Here is a 13434-nt window from a genome sequence, read left to right on the forward strand (position 1 = left end):
TGCCTCCAACCTGGGTTGTAGGTGTTCGAATATGGGTTAAAGTTCCTATTGTTCCCACGTCCTACATAAAAAACAGAAGCAGGGTTATGTGGACAATTATCATAAATATGGTTTTCACTGCAAAATGAACAAATGAGATCGTTGACTTGGCAAACAGGGGCAGGAGTGCAATAATCCGACTGCACAGGTTGTATCGGCGTGGCTAATGGATTTTTTATTCCCAATGCCATCTCTTTCAGCCTCTGGTTCATTGTAACCATCTCTTTTTGCATCGAGGTCGCAATGTCCAGAGCCAAAACTCCAGCTGGATCTTGCTTCTTTGGTGCTGCCCTAGATCTTTGCGAACACCATAGTTCGTTATGTGAAGCTAAGTCATTTAGGATGTCAACTATCTCGTTGAATGTCTTCTTTGTAAAGGCTCCGTTGGCAGCATTGTTTAGCATCATCTTAGTAGGATGATCTAAGCCTCTAAAGAAATGTTCTATCTGGATGCATGCCGGCAAGCCATGGTTCGGACATTTCCTGATTAGTTCTTTAAATCTCTCCCACGCCTCGTGAACAGGTTCACGATCATACTGTCTAAAGGAGATGATCTCCTCTCTGATATCAGCGTGGCGAGTAGGTGGGAAGAATTTTGTTAAGAACTTCTCCACTAACGACCCCCATGTGGTGATGGATCCCGGTGGAAATGCATTGAGCCATGCTCTAGCTTGGTCCTTCAAAGAAAATGGAAAAAGTTTTAGTCTCAGAGCATCGTCTGTTATACCAGGTAATCGAAATGCATTTGCAATTTGAATGAATGATTTCAGATGATCATGTGGATCCTCATGTTCCTGCCCTCCAAAATGTCCAATTGTCTGCAACATTTGGAACATCATTGGTTTAAGCTCAAAGTTTGCATGGGCTGGAATAGGGTTGACTATCCCTGAATCAAAGTTCTGAAAAGCCGTGGCGGCATATTCTCGCATTGCCACGTCTCTGTTGTCCGCCATCTGGATATGGTTAAATTCATCATTTCTTGCATGATCCCTCATATTACCGTTAACAGCAGGTGGATCAACCGGATCACGAGGTGGAATATCTGCCATCGATGTGCTCGTACTCTCTACCTCACTTTCAGGACTAATTTCACCTTCTCTCTCTTTTTGCTTTTCTAGTTGTTTTCGAAGTCTTTGCTCCTTTCGAGTTTTTCGAAGGGTCCGCTCAATCTCAGGGTCAAGGGGTAGAAGAAAAGATCTTGTGCTCATGCACTTTAACTTACCCTTGTGAGATAAACGACCAAAAATATAGAACAAAAACGGTGGATGGAACTTACACCCAACAACAATTCACAAAAATAAAAACTAAAAGAATTTGAAAATAAATTTTAAAATTAAAGTCCCCGGCAACGGCGCCAAAAACTTGACTGGACGTTTATGCTGAACGCACGCGCTAAGCGTGGTAACAATTATATAGATGCAAGCGCACACCTGTCAGAGTAATATAAAATGGACGGAGTATCCAAGTATCGATCCTCAAGGACTTCTAAACAATTTCCAAACTCTAAAGTTTTAAAGAATAGTGAATGTTGGAATGAGTGATTCTTGTAAAATGGGAAGTGGTCACAAATAATGGTTTGGATTTGGGATTTGGACTTATAATAATAAAACCTAGCCCGAATTACTTCAAGTTAGCCATCAAAGAATCAAGGACATGCTAAGGACAATATGCATTTTACTTTAGAAACCAACGACTACGCTTCTCACTTGACTTATGTCTAAGCAAGTTCAAAGTCCTAAGACATTCCCTAATATGTCTATTATGAGAGATATCTTAGTTTTAGGATGGAAATAGTCGCAACCTCGGGTTAAGGTCCTATGTCTAGGCTACTTAAGCGGAACCCTTATGTCTAAGGCGCTCCTCTCCTCGGTTTAACCACTCAACAATGCAAATAAGCAATGTTTTCAGTATTGACTTGTTAAGACTTACAGTGGCCTTCTCTAAATCCTAACTTTTTGGGAAAACATGTTGAGCAATGAATGGAAAGCAAAAACACTACTTCTTAGCAACCCTTTTTAGACATAAAAGGCTAACTATCCATAACCAGGCTAGAGACGGGAATTTAGAAAGACATATTGAAGAAAATACAGCAAGTAAAATGGTTGAATGTGGAATGCATGTGTGAAAAACAAAAGTTAACTAACGGAGAGTTTTTATCGGGATTGAGAGCTTCGCCCTTCTCTTTCAAGCAAGGGGGAGTGTCACGTGCTCTTTCCTCCAAAAACACAACTCTCTTAACTAAAAATAAAGTAAAGGCAAAGAGAGAATAAGCAAAGTGCTAGATTTTTATATATTTGAATAAGTAGAAAATAACTAAGTACAAATGGAAACAAAACAAAGTTCAATAAAAGAATGTAAAGTACTCGGGATTTAAAAACCAAAAGCAACTAATGAAAGCAACTCAAAAGTACTTAGAAAGCAACAAAGAAACACTAAAAATGATCAAGAGAAGGAAGCAAGGCTTGATGATTTTGGTGGAGAAGTTGCTGGAATTTATAGCTGTGCAGAATTGGTTAGGTAGGTCCTAAAACGATGGTGAATCACCCATTTCCAACTCTTTTGACTGACCAAATCGTGCTCAAACTGATAGTGGAACACTTCTTCTACACGTATGCATCGGTTGGAACCACCAGAACGCATTGGAAGACGCGTTTCATTAAGGGCAAAGTTGGAAGAAAACCAGTTTTTCTGCAGGCTTCCCAGGCGCATGGCGCCTCCCATGATGCTTTTTTCGTCTTTTTGCTTCTTTTGATTAATTTGCACTCCCAAATGGTCCTAAAATGTCATAAATACAATATAAGCCAACCACAAACCATAATATATGAATTTTGCATGAATTGGAACTCAAACGATCGAGAAAAATCCGAAACAAAGCTGAAACATTGTAAAAACAACATCTAAAACCTTCTTTTTACGCATGTAAACAAGCGTAATCACACACCACCACAGTGGCGTTAGGCGTAGGAGCTTGAGGATATTCCTCTTGTAAGACGAACCTAAGATCATCTATTACGAGTATAGTGTTTAGGTTCGATTACCATTATTTGTAATTCTCGGCATTAAGTTTTTCAGCGGATAAAAGAGCAATAATAGAAGTCGACATGCTGAAAATAAAAACAAACCTCTATCAGTTTCATGCATTATCTTTTAAACTCAATCATATTTTAGCAAAACTAATCAAGCACCCTAACAAAATTGTTTTGCAACGACGTTTAAATGATTTAGAGCAACAGCTACCGTAGGGCAGACAACTACTCGTTTACTGAATTGAGACGTTCTCAACCAAATCTTATACCAAAATAACTCATATTCCTATAATCATTAGTCACCGTTTATTTGGTCAAGAAATTGCTAACTAGTTTTACAATTCCCCGTAAGTGTGACCCACCATTTTCAGACATCGATGGTCCGCCCCAATAATCCTGCCAGAGGAAAGGAAAATATTGGAGCAAAACCTAAGAAACCCTTATCCATTTATGAAGTTTGCCTTGGTTACGATTCCATACAATGGACCCTCCGTAGGGATGATCGCTCCAAGATGACACGCATGTCATGTATGAAATCTCATGATGCAAACTAATGGTGGAGACCGTAGTATCTGTTGTCACACGACTTTCTCCCACTTGCTATGAATACTATCTCCGTTCAACTTGATATTGAACCATGTAACCACCTTCCATAGGGAGGCGGCGCCCAGGGCGCCATGAGGCCGAGCATGAAACTCATGGTGTGAATTATAACGAGAAATGCGAGAGAAAAAAATGTCATACATCCCTTGTATATAAAAATATACGTAGTATATTACATACTCTTTTTTTCTCCCACTTAGTATTCTAAGACTGGGGTATATTACTTAGGTAAATTCCGACTAAGTGAAATTAACTAATTGAATTTTTAGTCGGCCCAACATAACTATTTATATTGGAAGTTGTACATTAATGTTTTAGTTTATTAAACGTATTAATAAACTAACGACATTATTGCATGCATATAAAATATTGACTAATTCAACCCCCACGTGGGTTCCCAGGTAGAGGTGTTCCCTTACGGTCAGCTTAATACCTCAACCTAGATAGAACCTTCCTTAGGCAGTGTTCCCTTATAGGCAATATATTATATTTAGTCTTTTATTATTTCATTTAAGACCAAGTTAAAACAAAGCAAAAGGCTACCCCTAATCATATTAGAAGATATAATGTAAGGTCTAATTAATTTTAAACCCCTTTTAAAATTAATTAACTTAGACCTTATATTAGCATGCAACTCTTTATTATAGATTTTAATTTCTATCTACCAAAATTTTATAACTTTTATAAAATTTAAGAAATTAAACCTATAGTCATGCATTGACGACATACATTAATATAACAATTATATTTACTAAAGTAATGTCATGCTCAATGCAACTTAATTTTCATCTAATTAATACAACACTTATATTAATCAACTACGAAAATAAATCATGTTATCATACATTATAACTATTATATACATATGATGCATGGACATGCTTAACCTATGGTGGGGTTTTAAAACTATATGACATACTTTATGCAACATATAATTCCAAATAAAATACATTCATAATCATTAAAATAGATGGTTACATTAGGAGTGGGTGGAAAGACAAGGGCAAAATGGCGCCAAGGGTGGGCGCCCGAAGGGTGGCGGCATCAAACGGAGGGGGCACCCATTGGGCACATGGGGCAGGTGGGCGCGCGCGTTGGTTTAGGTGATGGCGTGCGTTTGATGAAGGGATCGAATCCGCAACAGTAGTGATTAATCAGTTGTGATTCGAATCAGTTTATAAACATTACGTTAGCAATTTAAAAACATAACCGTTTCTATTCTAATTTAACGGTTAAGCCCCTTAGGAAGAAGATAACTTACTTTTGTACATTGTGATCAAATTCTCTCCCTCGAGCATGAACTTCGTGATAAAACGAACAATTCTTCACGAACCAAAGGTTAGACACCACCATGAAGTTGTCTTGCTATTATCTTTAAGAATAATAACTCGGATTGTGGGATACTATCTCTTGGAAAATAAAACGTTAGGAAATTGAGTTTGTGTGATTGTGAGATGGAGAGAAACTTGTTTTACACGGAAAAACCAAAACCTAAACACAGAGAAAGAAATGAGGGAAGAGGGAGAGAGGAAGTAACTTCTCACTCCCCACCTCACCACTTCCTAGCAAAAATGTTGGGATGTGGTGAGTTTGATTAATTAATTAAATTGATTAATCTAATAAACTAATTTAATTAATTAATTTAATATAATATACTTAATTATATTTAATTTAATAAATAAATTAAATAATTAGTTGAATTAAAAAGATTTTTATTTAATTAATAATTAAATAAATCTTAATTAATTAATTAATTTAATAAACATAATTTAATTAAATCAATTAATATTTGAATCATATTCAATTATACATTTCCCTCATAACCTATAGTATTTAATATGAACATAATTCACATTAAATTTGAACCTATAGTTTTAATATGAATCATATTCACATTATTCTCTCATAATATATAGTATTATAATGTATCATCATACATTAAATTGTGTCATACACAATTGACTCAAATTCCTTTTAATCAAATTTGAACAATTCAAATTCCTTCCAAAATTTAACATTCTTAATTACCCTTTATGAGCTAGCAAGGGTACCTGATGGACCTATAGATAAAAAATTCCAACATTACGAGATTAATTGGTTAAACCATTAACCACTTTAATCAACATGCATTAACTACGAGTTATTCCACTAAAAACCCGCAGCTGCATTCTTCTCACTATAAAATATTTGTTAGGTTTTATGCCCTAAACTCGTGGTTTGTAAACATAAAACAAATATTCATTCAATAAAGTTGATATTGATAAAATTGGATTAACCCAAATCCAATAAGCTGACATCCTAGGTTATGTGATGTAACTGGAACAGTATATAACAAATATACAATATATATTTAATATACAGCGTATATATTTGATATACAGTGTATATATATACAGTATATATTCGATATACAGGTGGATAAAGTTCCGTAGTAACCTAAAGGGTCTATAGTATAAGGATAAGGTTGGGTACCTTGTAACACTATGCATACGGCCCACTTTGTAATAGTTACAAATGACTTGATCCAAGTCATTCGTGTGGAGACATGAGAGTGGGGTTATCCTATACAATGACTTTGTATAAGACCGGACCACGAAATAATAAATCTGTAGCTGTAACACCGTTAGCTAATAGATTAATATTCAATAGGATGACCAGGTAACTCAATCTCAATCCTGAGTGAGTTATGGACTCCTGCCTGTTAGGGCTCGTCTTTTGATTTGTATGGGTGAGAGTGGCTCGAGTTGCAAACTCGATATGCCTACCATTTTGGGGACGAGGGCGAGTGGGGAGCTGGGAACATAACTAAACAAGATGAAATTCACTCTTTCCCGACTTTAGGGTAAGGAGATGAGTGTTCTTTTAAGTGCTGACTCCGGGACTTGAACAAGGGGTCCAACACTCTCACTGGCCCGAGAGGGACTTCTGGTTATTGGTTTGACCATAATCGAGGTGTTCATTAGAAGATCAGTGGTACTTAAGGTACAAGATGTAACATAGGGGTAAAACGGTAATTTGACCTAGCTCTGGTTACGAACACTCGTGAAGGATTGACTTACTGTTCATGGTCAAAATCCATGGACGTAAAATATTCTGCAGTGAGAAGAGTACAACTGTGGCTCTTTAGTGGACTGACCGACAATTAACGAATGTTAATTAATATGGTTAATGAATTTAATCAATTAATCTCGTCTCGTTGGAGCTTTCGATCTATAGGTCCATTAGGTCCCCTTGCTATCTCGTAAAGGATAGTTAAGAACAGTTAGTCTTGAAAAGAATTTGAATTGTTCAAATTAGTTAAAGGGAATTCAGGTTAATTGTATGGGATGCAATTAATGTAATGTATGTTGATACATTATAATATAAAGTTAATTTTGAATTGGATTCAAAATTAAGAGAGAGATAAATATTAGAATTTGATTCTAATATAATTGATTAATTTAAGATTGATTTAATTAAATTTGATTTAATTAAATTCATTGAATTAATGTGATATATTAATTTGGTTAAATTAAATTAGATTTAATTTAATTAAATTAATAATTTTTTTTGTAATTAATTAAATTAGATTTAATTAATTATTATTTTAATTAATTTTGTTTTAATTAAAAAAAAGAAAAAAAAAGAGTGGGGAACTGAGGTTCTCTCATTTCTTTTCGATCCCGAACGTCGGTTGATAGAGTTTCTGAAACTCTAAACGAGAAAATCTCTCTCTCGATTTCTCAATTTTCCTTTCAATTATAAGACGGTTCTTACAAACCGAGTTCTTAATATCCAGAGGATAGCGAGAAGGACTTTGTGGTGGCATTGGTTTCTACATTGAAGACGTGTCTTCAAAGGTATTATCACTAACTTCCGTTTATTCATGCTTATATGTCTTTTTTTTTGTTGTAATTCTAAGACAAGATCGAATCACACGCGTTCGCCCGCTTCCGTTGCGGGATCCAATCCCTTCAATATTTTTGTACCCACAGATATCGACCATTAATGGTAAGCCAATCCTTCAGAGTGTTTGTAACCACAGATGGGTCACATTATCGTTTAATCCTTGTGTTGCATCTTGTACCTTAAGTACCGTTGATCCTCTAATGAACAACTCGGTTATGGTCTGACCAATAATCGAAAGTCTCTCTCGAGCCAGTGAGAGGGTGGGGCCCTTTGTTGAAGTCTCGAAGTCAGCACTTAAGGGAACACTCATTTACTCCCACAGAGTCAGGGACGAGTGAATCCCATCTTGTAAAGTTATGTTCCAAGCTCTTCACTCATTCTCGTCCCCAGAATTGTAAGAATGTTGAATCGGCGCTCGGGCCACTCTGACCCATACAGATCAAAGGACGAGCCTTCAAGCGTAGGAGTCCATAACTCACCCTGGATTTAGAATGAGTTGTCTGGTCATCCTATGAAATAGAAATCTATTAATCAATAGTGTTACATCTAAAGATTAGTCATTTCGCGGTCCGGTCTTATACAAACTCATTGTATAGGATACCCCCACTCGCATACACGAATGACCTGGATCAAGTCATTTGTAACATTTAAAAAGCGGGCTGTATCCATAATGTTGCCAGGATAAGGTACCCAACATTATCCATATACTATACACCCTTTAGGTTATTCACGGGACATGATCCACAAGTATATCGAGGGTATAACAAGTATATACCCAGTATATATACTGTCCAGTTACATGAAAATAATCTTGGATGTTTAGTTTATTGGATTTGGACAATGCAATAATGTAAATTCAGCAACTAATTGATTGAATAAGAAAAACAAAACTTTATTGAATATAAATTTGTTTTTACATAATTACAAACTACTAGTTTAAGGCAACACACCCAACACTGGGTCGTTGGCAAGCGAGGTGCACTGGCGAAGGCGCTGGCACAACAGGCAAGGGTGCGTATGGCATGACGTGCAGATGGCGAGATGTGGACGTGTAGGTCTGGCTAGCGCGCACTGATGGGGTTCGTAGCAAGCTGGGGCGTGCAGCCGTTGGCGGTAGGCGTTGTGAGGTTAGTGACATAGGGGACACGCAAGGCTGGGCACTTGCAAGGTTAGCGTCTGGTGGGGTAGACGCTGGTTAGTGCGCTGTGAGGTTTGCATGAAAGGGGTGCGAGCGTAGGTTGGGTGTGCGCGTGGGCGTGCTGGCGTGGTGCATGGGCGTGCATATGGCAAGGCATGTCCTTGCAATTGGCTCTTCAAGTGCTGAAATCTTGATGGGCATTTGTGTTGGACTTTGGTTCCTTCCTTCCCTTTCTCATGTGTAGAGCTAATTTTGTGTTGCACGTATTTTTTCATGGCTCCTTGTAGCATTTTGGCACAACGTCTTCTAATTGGTCCTTGTGGTAAGCTTGGTGGCATTATGATCACATCAAATTAGGAGAACATTTAATAGTAGCATGAAATAAGTGCAGTATCAATGCCTTGAGGAGTCCATTGCTAGTTAAATGTAAAGATCCTGGAAGTTTCACTATCCCCTGTTCAATAAGAGGCCAAGATTTAGGAAGGGTATTGTGCGATCTTGGAGCGAGTATAAATTTAGTGTCTACCCATTTTTAAAGAACTAAATATAGAAAAAGTTCGCCCCATGACAGTAACCCTCCAATTTGCATATAGGTCTAGTAGAAAATCGGAAGGAAAAATCGAGGATGTACTAGTTAAAGTTGATCAGTTTACTTTCCCTGCAGATTTCATTATTTTAGATTGTGAAGTAGATTTGGAAGTACCAATCATACTTAAGAGGCCATTTCTCGCAACAGGAGATATGATCTTCAACGTGAGGAAGGGAGGGATCACAATGAAATTGAATGACGAGCAAGTAACATTCAACGTACTGGATGCTATGCAGCTTCCAGATGAAATAGAAAAGTGCTCGACTATTAGGACAACTAACCCGATCTCTATGAAATAATTTTGTGACTTGATGACTGCAGGTTTAAAGTAGGATTTAGAAGTAGCAGAGAAAGAATAAAATGCAAACCCTTTCTCGTCACCGATGGAAAAGTTTGAGTTTGGAGATATAAGCAAGGATAAATTTAAGACAATGCAGCCATCAATCATTGAGTCGCCTCAACTGGAAAAAACCCCATTGCCTGCTTATTTAAAATATGCATAGTTAGAAGATAATGAAAGTTTATATGTAATAATCTCTTTATATTTATCTAATGAGCATGAGGTATTGTTATTGCAGGTATTGACAAATTACTATAAAGTCATTGGATGGACTATAGTAGACATCGAAGGGATCACTCCATCATTTTGCATGGATACAATACATTTGGAAGAAGGTGCAAGCAATTTTGTTGAACATCAAAGAAGGTTGAATCCTAAAATTCAAGAAATCATAAAGATATAAATTCTAAAGTGGCTAGACGCAAGTGTGGTATACCTAATGGCGGACAGTAGCTGGGCTAGCGTAGTTCAATGTGTGTCGAAGAACGGTGGCATGACGGTCATGACAAATGTAGAGAACAGATTGATCTAATCTCAAATTTTAACTAGTTGGAGAGTCTGCATGGACTACCACAAACTTAATAAGGTAACAAAAAAGGATCACTTTCCTCTTCCCTTTATTGACCAATACTTGATCTCTCGCCATTAAGGAGTTCTACTATTTTTTCGATGGATACTCGGGGTATAATCAGATCACAATCGTCCTAGAGGATAAGGAGAAAACAATTTTCACATGCCCTTATGGAACATTGGACTCCACATAATGCTGTTTAGTTGTGTAATGTGCCTGCCACATTTCAACGTTGTATGATGGCGATACTTTTTATATGATTGAAAATGTGATTGAAATATTTATGGATGGTTTTTCACTTTTCGGGGAATCATTTGAAAATTGTTTGAAAAATCTTGAAAAGGTTTTGGAATGATGTGAAAAAACAAACCTTGTTTTAAATTGAGAAAAATGTTATTTCATGATGAAAGAAGGTATTATTTTGAGTTATACAATTTAAAATAAAAGAATGGAAGTCGATCAAGATAAAATTGATTAAATTTCAAAACTTCCACCACCCTCATCAGTTAAAGACATTCGAAGTTTCTTGGGTCATGCTTGATTTTATCGTTGTTTCATGAAAGACTTTGCCAAAATATCAAAACCTTTATGTCGTTTGCTAGAAATTGATAGGCCTTTTAAATTTGATGAAGAATGCATGAATTCATTTGAAACTCTTAGGAAGGAATTGAGTTCACCACCTATCATAGTAGAACCTGACTGGAATTTACCATTTGAATAGATGTGTGATGCAAGTGATTATTCATAAGGAGCAATGTTAGTGTAGGAAAAAAAATAAAACTTTGCATCTAGTTTATTATGCGAGTAAAACTTTGACCGCAACATAGCTTACCTATACTACCACCAAAAAGTAATTACTAGCGTTGTTTTTGCATTCGACAAATCGAGAGCATATTTGATAGGTTATAAAGTTATTGTATTTATCAACCATTCTGCCTTGAAGTATTTGTTTGCTAAGAAGGACGTGAAACCGAGGCTAATTTGATGGATCTTACTTCTTCAAGAATCTGGCATAGAGATTCGAGACCGAAAAGGTATGGAGAATTAGGTGGCAGACCATTTGTCTCGATTGTAGTCCATCGGCCCAAAACAATTGTCAAACATTAGGGAACATTTTATTGGATGAACAAATCTTTCGTATTGATAACATTCCATGGTATGAGGATTTCGCAAACTTCGTGGTAAGTGGTATCTTTCTGTATGAGTTTAACTCACAACAGGTAAATTAATTTTTACATGATGTTAAAGAACATAGGTGGGGGGAGCATTATCTTTATAAGTTAGATCCTAATAATATCTTACGCATGTGTGTAGTTGAAGAGTAACAAGCAAGAATTTTAGAGGCATGCCATACATCTCTATATGGTGGGCACTTTGCTGGCCGGAAACAGTAGCTAAGGTATTATAGAGTGGGTTCTTTTGGCCGACCTTATTTTGCGATGCTCACCAGAATAAGGAAATGCCTCCTCATCCCATTTTAGAAGTAGAAATATTTTTGACGTATGTGGCGTTGACATTATAGGACCGTTCCTACCATCATTTGGTAAAATTTACATTTTGTTTGTCGTCGACTACGTGTCTAAATGGATAGAAGTCACAGCAACATCAGTAAATGATGTTAGAATTATTATTTAATTTTTGGAAAAAAAGTATTTGTACTAGCTATGGTACTCCACGGTGTCTTATTAATTACAATGGAACACATTTTGTAAATAGAGCAGTAGGCAAAGTGTTATCAAAATATAATGTTCAACATAAGATTGCCACTAGTTACCACCTACAGACAAATGTCATGGCTAAGGTACATAACAGGAAGATTAAATCTATTTTGGAAAATACAGTAATTATAAATAAAAAAGTATTTGGCGATTAAATTAGATGATTTCCTATGGACATATCGAACTGCATTCAAGACCCCTATAGGTATGTCTTCTTTTTCACCTAGTATTTGGCAAGGCTTGTCATATTCCTTCAGCGTTGGAATATAGAGCTTTTTAGGCTACGAAAAAACTAAAAGTTGATCTTGTTGCTGCAGGTGAAGTATGGAAGTCGCAGTTAAATGAGTTAGAAGAATCAAGGCAATTTTCAAACGAAAGTGCTAAACTTTACAAGGAAAAAACAAAACTTTGCAAGCAATTTCGAGTAGGTGAGATGGTATTGTTATTTAACTCTGAACTTTGACCATTTCCCCGTAAGTTAAAGTTCTGATGGTCCAGCTCATTTAAAATTGCAAAGTTATATCTTCATTGGGCCATAGGTTTGGAACACAATACGTGCAATATTTTAAAAGTTAATGGTCAAATGGGTAAAACCATGTTTTGGAGACAATTAGATAGAGGAAAGACCACTATTTTCTTTTTAAATGTATGAATCAGTAATTAATTGGCTCCTCATTGGCTCCTCATTTGGTTTTTAGAGCTTGAGTGGAGAGGCACTCATTTCGCTCCTCATTTAGTTTATTTTAATTTGAGAACTTATTTATTTTCACTTATTATCTGGAGAGTAAAAATCTTGATAGGGTCAAATAACTTAAAAGTGAAGAAGTATTTTGGGTTGGCATATGGTTTGAAATTCGCCTACCACACTAATTTTATTTTCTGATTTTTTTTTTTAACTAAAATAACTAAAATCTTTCCTTTTTCAAAAAACCTCCAAAATTGCCTTTTCTTTTCTTCCCCATTCTTCAAATTTTCTTCAACCTTCATCCATGGAAGCTTATTCTCGACACTATCCAGCTCCGATTATTTTTCCTCGTCACAACCCATCACTCTCCAGGGCTCGCAATTGTAAAAGGAGCTGCGCCCAACATCGCTGCAATCACTGACTACTGGTGCACATTGTCGTATGCGCGATTCAACAACAATTCTCCTCTCCGATCATCAACCACATGTTGCAAGACCATCATCTGTTGGTGAAATTCCACTCAAACATGCATAGAACATTTATGGATAAATTACAATATATGGTACTTCAGGAAACAAATGAGAAAAACATGGTCAAAGTTCGAAGAAAATCACAGTTTTCCGAATTTAGTAGGAAAAGCGCAATTTTCGAGCAGTTTTTCCACTTTGCCAAAACATGTGTTTTGACTAACGAAGGGCAAGAGGGAAATTTCCAACATGTTTGAATCAAGCTACAACCGTAAGTCCAAGTCAGAGATTATTAGGTGAATCTCAACTCATTTCCACCTAAAAAAATTGGTAGTTCAACCAACTCAAGGGCCTATAAAAGGGAGCCTCT

The 13434-nt window shown here is 36.5% G+C and overlaps 1 non-coding gene across 1 annotated transcript; it reads left to right on the forward strand.

Moving 5' to 3' along the window:
- The first annotated feature begins 501 nt into the window (after nucleotides 1-501).
- On the forward strand, nucleotides 502-608 carry LOC148210338 (small nucleolar RNA R71). Its single transcript, XR_015792490.1, has one exon. It is a non-coding gene; the product is annotated as a small nucleolar RNA R71 (small nucleolar RNA).
- Nucleotides 609-13434: the final 12826 nt, after the last annotated feature.

This window comes from Momordica charantia (genome assembly GCF_013281855.1).
Source record: "Momordica charantia cultivar OHB3-1 chromosome 7 unlocalized genomic scaffold, Mcharantia_2.0 BLBB01000007.1, whole genome shotgun sequence".
Taxonomy (NCBI): Eukaryota; Viridiplantae; Streptophyta; class Magnoliopsida; order Cucurbitales; family Cucurbitaceae; genus Momordica; species Momordica charantia.